General features: G+C 39.2%; 1 pseudogene; it reads right to left on the bottom strand.

The window, feature by feature from the left end:
* Positions 1 to 270: 270 nt before the first annotated feature.
* On the bottom strand, positions 271 to 368 carry LOC133041772 (U6 spliceosomal RNA; annotated as a pseudogene).
* Between the last annotated feature and the right edge of the window lie 6,911 nt (positions 369 to 7,279).

Raw genomic sequence — 7,279 nt, 5'->3', positions numbered from 1 at the left:
GGTATTTCTCTGCCTTTTCATCTTATTTAGATTGCTGGGTTTGGGGTGGCTTTTTGTATTCTGGTAGTCTGTGGTTCCTTTTTATTGTGGCGGTTTCTCCCAGTGGGTGGGGCTGGATGTTTGGCTTGTCGAGGTTTGCCAGTTAGAGAAGCTTGTGTTGGTGTTCTGGTGGGTGGAGCTGGATTTCTTCTCTCTGGAGTGCAATGGAGTGTCCAGTAGTGAGTTTTGAGATGGGTCTATGGGTTTGGTGTGACTTTGGGCAGCCTGTATAAAAATATGGAACGCTTCACGAATTTGCGTGTCATCCTTGCACAAGGGCCATGCTAATCTTCTCTGTATTGTTCCAATTTTAGTATATGTGCGAGCACTGGCCCTGAGTTTTTAAATCGTTAGTTTGGTGATTGAACTCAGTCTCCAGTTCCTCTCCACTTCTTGAAGTTGAGCGTGGGGCTGAGCATTCCAATGCTCTAATCAGGTGGCCTGGTTCTTCTGGGCCCAGCCTTCATCCTGAAGCTACCATACCCCTCTCTGCTGTGAATCATCACCATGAAGCCCCTCATTAACATAAACTCAAGTATCAAGTTTATAAAGTATTAAATATATAAATTCAAGTATTGAGTTTATAATTTCAAGTACCAGGGGGCTTGTTATGAGTAACAAGATACCCCTATCACTTAGGAAATTCCAAGGATATTTTAAGTTCTGTGCCAGGAATCTGGGAGAAAAAAATTTTTTTTTTTTTTAATTATATCACCAGTAGGAAAGCCTCTAGGGTTTGCCCACTAATTAATTTGGGGCCAAGATATTGTAAAGGAAGTATCCCTCAATTACTTTTTATTGAGTCTTTAACATGAATGGGCTTTGAATTTTGTTGAAGGCCTTTTCAATATTTAGGGAGATTATCATTTCCTCCTTAGGTGTATAAATTTGATACATTATGTTAACAGATTTCCTAGTATTGAATGATCTTTATATTCCTGAAATAAACCCCACTTAGTTATATGTATTTATTTAATGTTATTAATATATGCTTCCTAATATTTTATCTTTTTTATTCATTTACTATCAATGTTATACTTGTTCCACAAAAAGAAATTGGAAGTGTTTCTTCCTCTTCTATGCTCTAGAATTCTTCAAGTGGCATTCAGTTATCTTATTTATTTCAAGATTTTCATGTTTATTTGCATAAAATTGTACAAATTAATAGGCTCTGTTTTGATGGCCCTGTCATTAGTTTGTATGTTTCACACTTTATTTTAAAAATTAAGTTACTCAATAATTTGTGTACATCATTACTGTTTTCAAATAAGCCTTTTGATTTCTGTATTACTTTTACTGTTTTATTAGTTCACTAATTTTTCACTCTTATTAATTCTTTGCTTGTGCTTTACTTTGGTTTTCTTTGATCTTTTTCTATCTTTGTGACATCAGTGTTTCATTTACTTACTTTCATATTCATTGCTAGAAAATTCATAAAGAATTTTCCTCTGATAACTCTTTTTTTTGCCATAGACCATTTATTCAGATGTAATGTTTACACTATTAGCAGTAGTATTTTCAAGAGTTCTAAATTTTTTATTTTTCCTTCATCGAAGGAATCATTTAAAAGTATGTGTATTAAAATTTTTTCCAAGTGGCAGAGAGTTTATTATTATCATCAATATCTAGCATTGTAGTCATAGAACACAGCCTGTTATTTGCATTTAAATTTTTTACATTATTTTATTTTATTATTTTTTAATTGAGGTATAGTTGATTTACAATATTATGTTAGTTTCAGGTATACAGCATAGTGATTCATAGTATTTTTACATATTATACTCCACTAAAAGAGCTGACTCATTGGAAAAGAACCTGATGCTGGGAAAGATTGAGGGCAGGAGTAGGGGGGCGACAGAGGATGAGATGGTTGTATGACATCATCAACTTAATGGACATGAGTTTGAGCAAACTTCAGGAGATAGTGAAGGACAGGCAAGCCTGGCGTGCTGCATCAGTCCATGGGGTGGAAAAGAGTCAGACATGACTCAGCAACTGAACAACAGCAACAAAAAGTTCTTACAAAATAATGACTAATTTCCTGATACCTTGTCACTTATCTATTTTATACAGAATAGTTTGCATCTTTTAATCTCATACCCTATCTTGCTGCTCCCCTTTGCCCTCTCTTTAATGGTAACCACTAGTTTGTTGTTTATATCCGAGAGTCTTTTTCTGTTGCTATATACATTCATTTTATTTTTGAGATTCCACTTATTGTACAGTATTTATCTTTCTCTGTCTGACATTTCATTAAGCACATATTCTTTAGGGCCATCCATAATGCTGCAAATGGCAGAATTTCATCCTTTTTTGTGGCTGAGTAATATTCCATTGTACATATATGTCACATCTTCTTTATCCATTTGCTCTTGATGGGCACTTGGGTTGCTTCCATTTCCTGGCTATTGTAAATAGTATTGCAGTGAACACTAGGGTGCACGTATATTTTTGAATTAGCATTTTTGTTCTATCCAGATATATACCCAACAGTGAAATTGCTGGATCATATGGTAGCTCTATTTTTAGTTTTTTGAGGTAGCTCCATACTGTTCTATAGTGGCTGCACCAGTTGTGCACAAGTGTTCTTTTTTCTCCATATCCTCTCTGATATTTGTTATTTGTAGACTTTTTGATGACAGGTTCAGTTCAGTCACTCAGTCGTGTCCAACTTTTTGCTACCCCATGAACCGCAGCACACCAGGTCTCCCTGTCTATCACCAACTCCCGGAGTTTACCCAAAGCCAATGTCCATTGAGTCGGTGATACCATCCAAACATCTCATCCTCTGTCGTCCTCTTCTCCTCCTGCCCTCAATCTTTCCCAGCATCGGGGTCTTTTCACAGGAATCAGCTCTTCGCATCAGGTGGCCAAAGCATTGGAGTTTCAGCTTCAACATCAGTCCTTCCAATGAACACCCAGGACTGATCTCCTTTAGGATGAACTGACTGATTGGATCGCCTTGCAGTCCAAGGGACTCCCAAGAGTCTTCTCCAACACCATAGTTCAAAACCATCAATTCTTCAGTGCTCAGCTTTCTTTAGAGTCCAACTCTCACATCCATACATGACCACTGGAAAAACCATAGCCTTGACTAGACAGACCTTTGTTGACAAAGTAATGTCTCTGCTTTTTAATATTTTGTCTAGGTTTGTCATAACTTTCCTTCCAAGGAGTAAGCGTCTTTTAATTTCATGGTTGCAATGATTTTAGAGCCCAGAAAAATAAAGTCAGACACTGTTTCCACTGTTTCCCCATCTATTTGCCATGAAGTGATGGGACCGGATGCCATGATCTTAGTTTTCTGAATGTTGAGCTTTAAGCCAGCTTTTTCACTCTCCTCTTTCACTTTCATCAAGAGGCTCTTTAGTTCTTCTTCACTTTCTGCCATAAGGGTGGTGTCATCTGCATATCTGAGGTTATTGATGACAGGAATGAGGTGATATTTCACTGTTGCTTTGATTTGCATTTTTTCTAATAATTATCAATGCTTGTTGCCAGTTTTCTTTATGTCCTAAGATGTCCATTTTCAGGGACATTCCATGTGTACTTCAAAAGGAGGTACATTCACTAATATAGGTATTCAGAATTTGATGTACATTTGTAAGAGTTACCGTACTAATTATGCTGTTTAGGTCAGTGATTCACGAAGTAGCCAGTCTACTATGTCGCTAAGCACACAGCAGTTCAGCTGATTTTTTTTTTTTTTTGGTGGCAAGACTTTGCAAATGAAGGAAGTAGTGCGTTGATTTATATTCTGGAGCAAGCTTCTTATCTCACTGCATCTGGTAACCACAGTTCATGAATTGGCAGCAGTCTGTAACCACATTTTCCGTAGCACTGGATAAGGTTTCCTAAATCCTTATTCGTATTTCATCCACTTGCTTTGTCTTGGAATGAGCTTAATGTATCAATCTTTTCTCTTGTTAATGTGTTTCTGTTTCATCTGCATCTGCTGTAGTTTTTATTTGGTGGAAGCTGACTCTATGTTATTGACTACGTATCTCCATTCTCAAATTAGCCATTAACATTTCTTAAAGTCCTCCTTTTTCTTTCCAAAGTCTTTTGGTCAGAATTCTATCTTGACAGATACCAACATCATGACCCTTGCTGTTTTTGTGTTTTACATCTTGCCTGGTATAAATTTATCCATTCTCTTATTTTTAAGCATTCTAATCTCTTTGTTTAAGTGTGTTTTTAGATAACAGGATTGGACTTTGTTTCGTTTGACAATTCAAAAATCCTTTAATGTAATATGTGAGTAAGCCTCATTTATAGTATTGGTAAAAATAAGTTTTTAATTATAAACTATTTTACCATATAGTCATCTCTCTCTTTGTTTTAAAAAACATTTCTCTTGATTTGGAGAGGAGACAAGATGGCAGAGTAGAAGGACCTTGAGCTCACCTCCTCCCACAAGAACACCAAAATCAAAACTAACTGCAGAACAACCACTGATAAAAAAAGACTTGAACCTACCAAAAAAAGATCCTACACCCAGAGACATGAAGAAGAAGCTCAACAAGATGGTAGGAAGGATGCACTCATCATATAATCAGATCCCATACCCCTTGGGTGGGCAAATCACAAACTGGAGAATAATTATATCAGAGAAGTTCTTTCACAGAAGTGAAAGCTGTGACCCCCACATCAGGCTCCCCAGACTGGGGGTCTGGTATGGGGAGGAGGATCCTCCAGAGCATTTGACTTTGAAAGCCAGTGGGGCTTGTTTGCAGGAGCGCCACAGGACTGGGGGAAGCAGAGACTCCACTCTTGCAGGGTGCATGCAAATTCTCGTGTACCCCAGGAGCCAGGGGGAAAGCAGTGACTTCATTGGAGCCTGAGCCAGACCTACATGCTGGTCTTGGGGAGTCTTCTGGAGAGAGAGAAGATGTCTGTTGTTCTCTCTGGAGTCATAAAAGCTGGTGACAGAAATATCAGGAAGTCTTCATCTACTTGAACTCTTATTGGAGGCAGATTTCTTGTTTGGGTTGTTGTTATTCAATGTCTCAGCCATGTCTGACTGTTTGTGACCCCATAGATTGAAGCCCACCAGGCTTCCCTGTCCTTTACCAACTCTCAGAGTTTGCTCAAACTCATGTCCATTGAGTCAGTGATGCCATCCAACCATCTCAGCCTCTGCTGTTCCTTTCTCCTCCTGCCTTCAATCTTTCCTAGCATCAGGGTCTTTTCCAATGAGTCAGTTCTTCACATCAGGTGGCCAAAGTATAGGACCCTCAGCTTCAGCATCAGTCCTACCAATGAATATTCAGGACTGATTTCCTTTAGGATTGACTGGTTTGATCTCCTTGTTGTCCAAGGGACTCTCAAGAGTCTTTTCAGCACCACAGTTCAAAAGCATCCTTTCTTCGGCACTCAGCCTTCTTTATGATCCAACTCTCACATCAGTACATGACTACTGGAAAAACCATAGCCTGGACTATGTGGAGCTTTGTTGGCAAAGTGATGACTCTGGTTTTTAATACACTGTCAGATTTGCCACAGCTTTTTTTCCAAGGAGCAAGCGTCTTTTAATTTCATGGTTACAGTTACCATCTGCAGTGATTTTGGAGCACAAGAAAATAAAGTCTCTCACTGGTTCCATTTATCCCCCATCTATTTGCCGTGAAGTGATGGGACCAGAGGCCATGATCTTTGTTTATTGAATGTTGAGTTTTAAGCCAGCTTTTTCACTCTCTTCTTTCACATTCATGAAGAAGCTCTTTAGTTCCTCTTTGCTTTCTGCCATTAGTGTGGTGTTATCTGCATATCTGAGGTTATTGATATTTCTCCTGGCAATCTTGATTCCAGCTTGTAACTCATCAAGTCTGGCATTTTGCATGAGGTATTCTGCATATGAGTTCAATAAGCAGGATGACAATATACAGGCTTGACATACTTCTTTCTCAATGTTGAATCGGTTCATTGTTCCATGTCTGGTTCTAACTGTTGCTTCTTGACCTGCATAAAGGTTTCTCAGGGGGCAGATCAGATGGTCTGGTATTCCCACCTCTTTAAGAATTTTCCACAGTTTGCTATGATTCACACAGTCAAAAGCTTTAGAATAGTCAATGAAGCAGAAGTAGATTTTTTTTTTTTTTCTGGAATTCCCTTGCTTTTTTTCCGGAAATCCCCAGATCCAGTGGATGCTGGCAATTTAATGTCTGATTCCTCTGCCTTTTCTACATACAGCTTGTATATCTGGATGTTCTTAGTGCAAGTACTGTTGAAGCCCAGCTTGAAGGATTTTGAGCATTACCTTGCTAGCATGTGAAATGAGTGCAATTGTGTGGTAGTTTGAACATTCGTTGGCATTGTCCTCCTTTGGAATTGGAATGAATTAGCACCAAGACCTGGCCCCACTAATCAGGCCCCAGTGCCTTCGGCCAAACAACTAACAGGGTGGGAACACAACCCCACCCATCAGCAGACAGGCTGCCTAAAAACTTCCTGAGCCCACAGCCACCTCCACACACATCCTTTGACATGACCCTGCCTACTAGACCCAGGACCCAGCTGGGTTGGAGCCCAGGACCCAGCTCCATTCACCAGTGGGCAAGCACCAGCCCCTCCCACCAGGAAGCCTGCACAAGTCTCTGGACCAGTCACACCCACCACCAGAAGCAAGAAAACTATGATCCTGCAGCCTGCAGAACTGAATCTACAAATGCAGGTCAGAACCTACCCTGGGACCAGCTGATCCCTGGCCCTTGGGTGATGAGAGGCGACAGATATGACGTCCCCCACAGAGGGCACTTCTCCAAGGCCAAGAAACATAAATAACCTTCCATATACATAAAATACAAATAGAAATTTAGACAAAATGAGTTGGCAGAGGACTATGTTCTAGATGAAGGAACAAAATAAAACAGAAGAACAACTAAGTGATGTGGAGCTAGGCAATGTACCCAAGAAAGAGTTCAGGGACAGTGATTGTAAAAATAATCAAAGAACTCAGGAAAAGAACCGATGCACATGGAGAGAAGTTACAAGAAGTTTTTAACAAAAAGTTAGAAAATATTAAGAACAACCAGAGTTGAAGAATACAATAACTGAAATGAAAAATACACTAGAAATAATCAAGAGCAGGAAAAATGAGGCAGAATGGATAAGTGATCTGGAAGACAGAATGGTGAAAATTACTGCCACAGAACAGAATAAAGAAAAAAGAATGAAAAGAAATGAAGACAGTCTAAGAGATCTCAGGGCAACATTAAACACACCAACATTCAAATTATAG

This window comes from Dama dama, chromosome 20, assembly GCF_033118175.1.
Source record: "Dama dama isolate Ldn47 chromosome 20, ASM3311817v1, whole genome shotgun sequence".
In the NCBI taxonomy this organism is placed as follows: domain Eukaryota; kingdom Metazoa; phylum Chordata; class Mammalia; order Artiodactyla; family Cervidae; genus Dama; species Dama dama.
The sequence above is the reverse complement of the archived record's forward strand: the minus strand, read 5'-3'. Positions and strand labels throughout refer to the sequence as shown.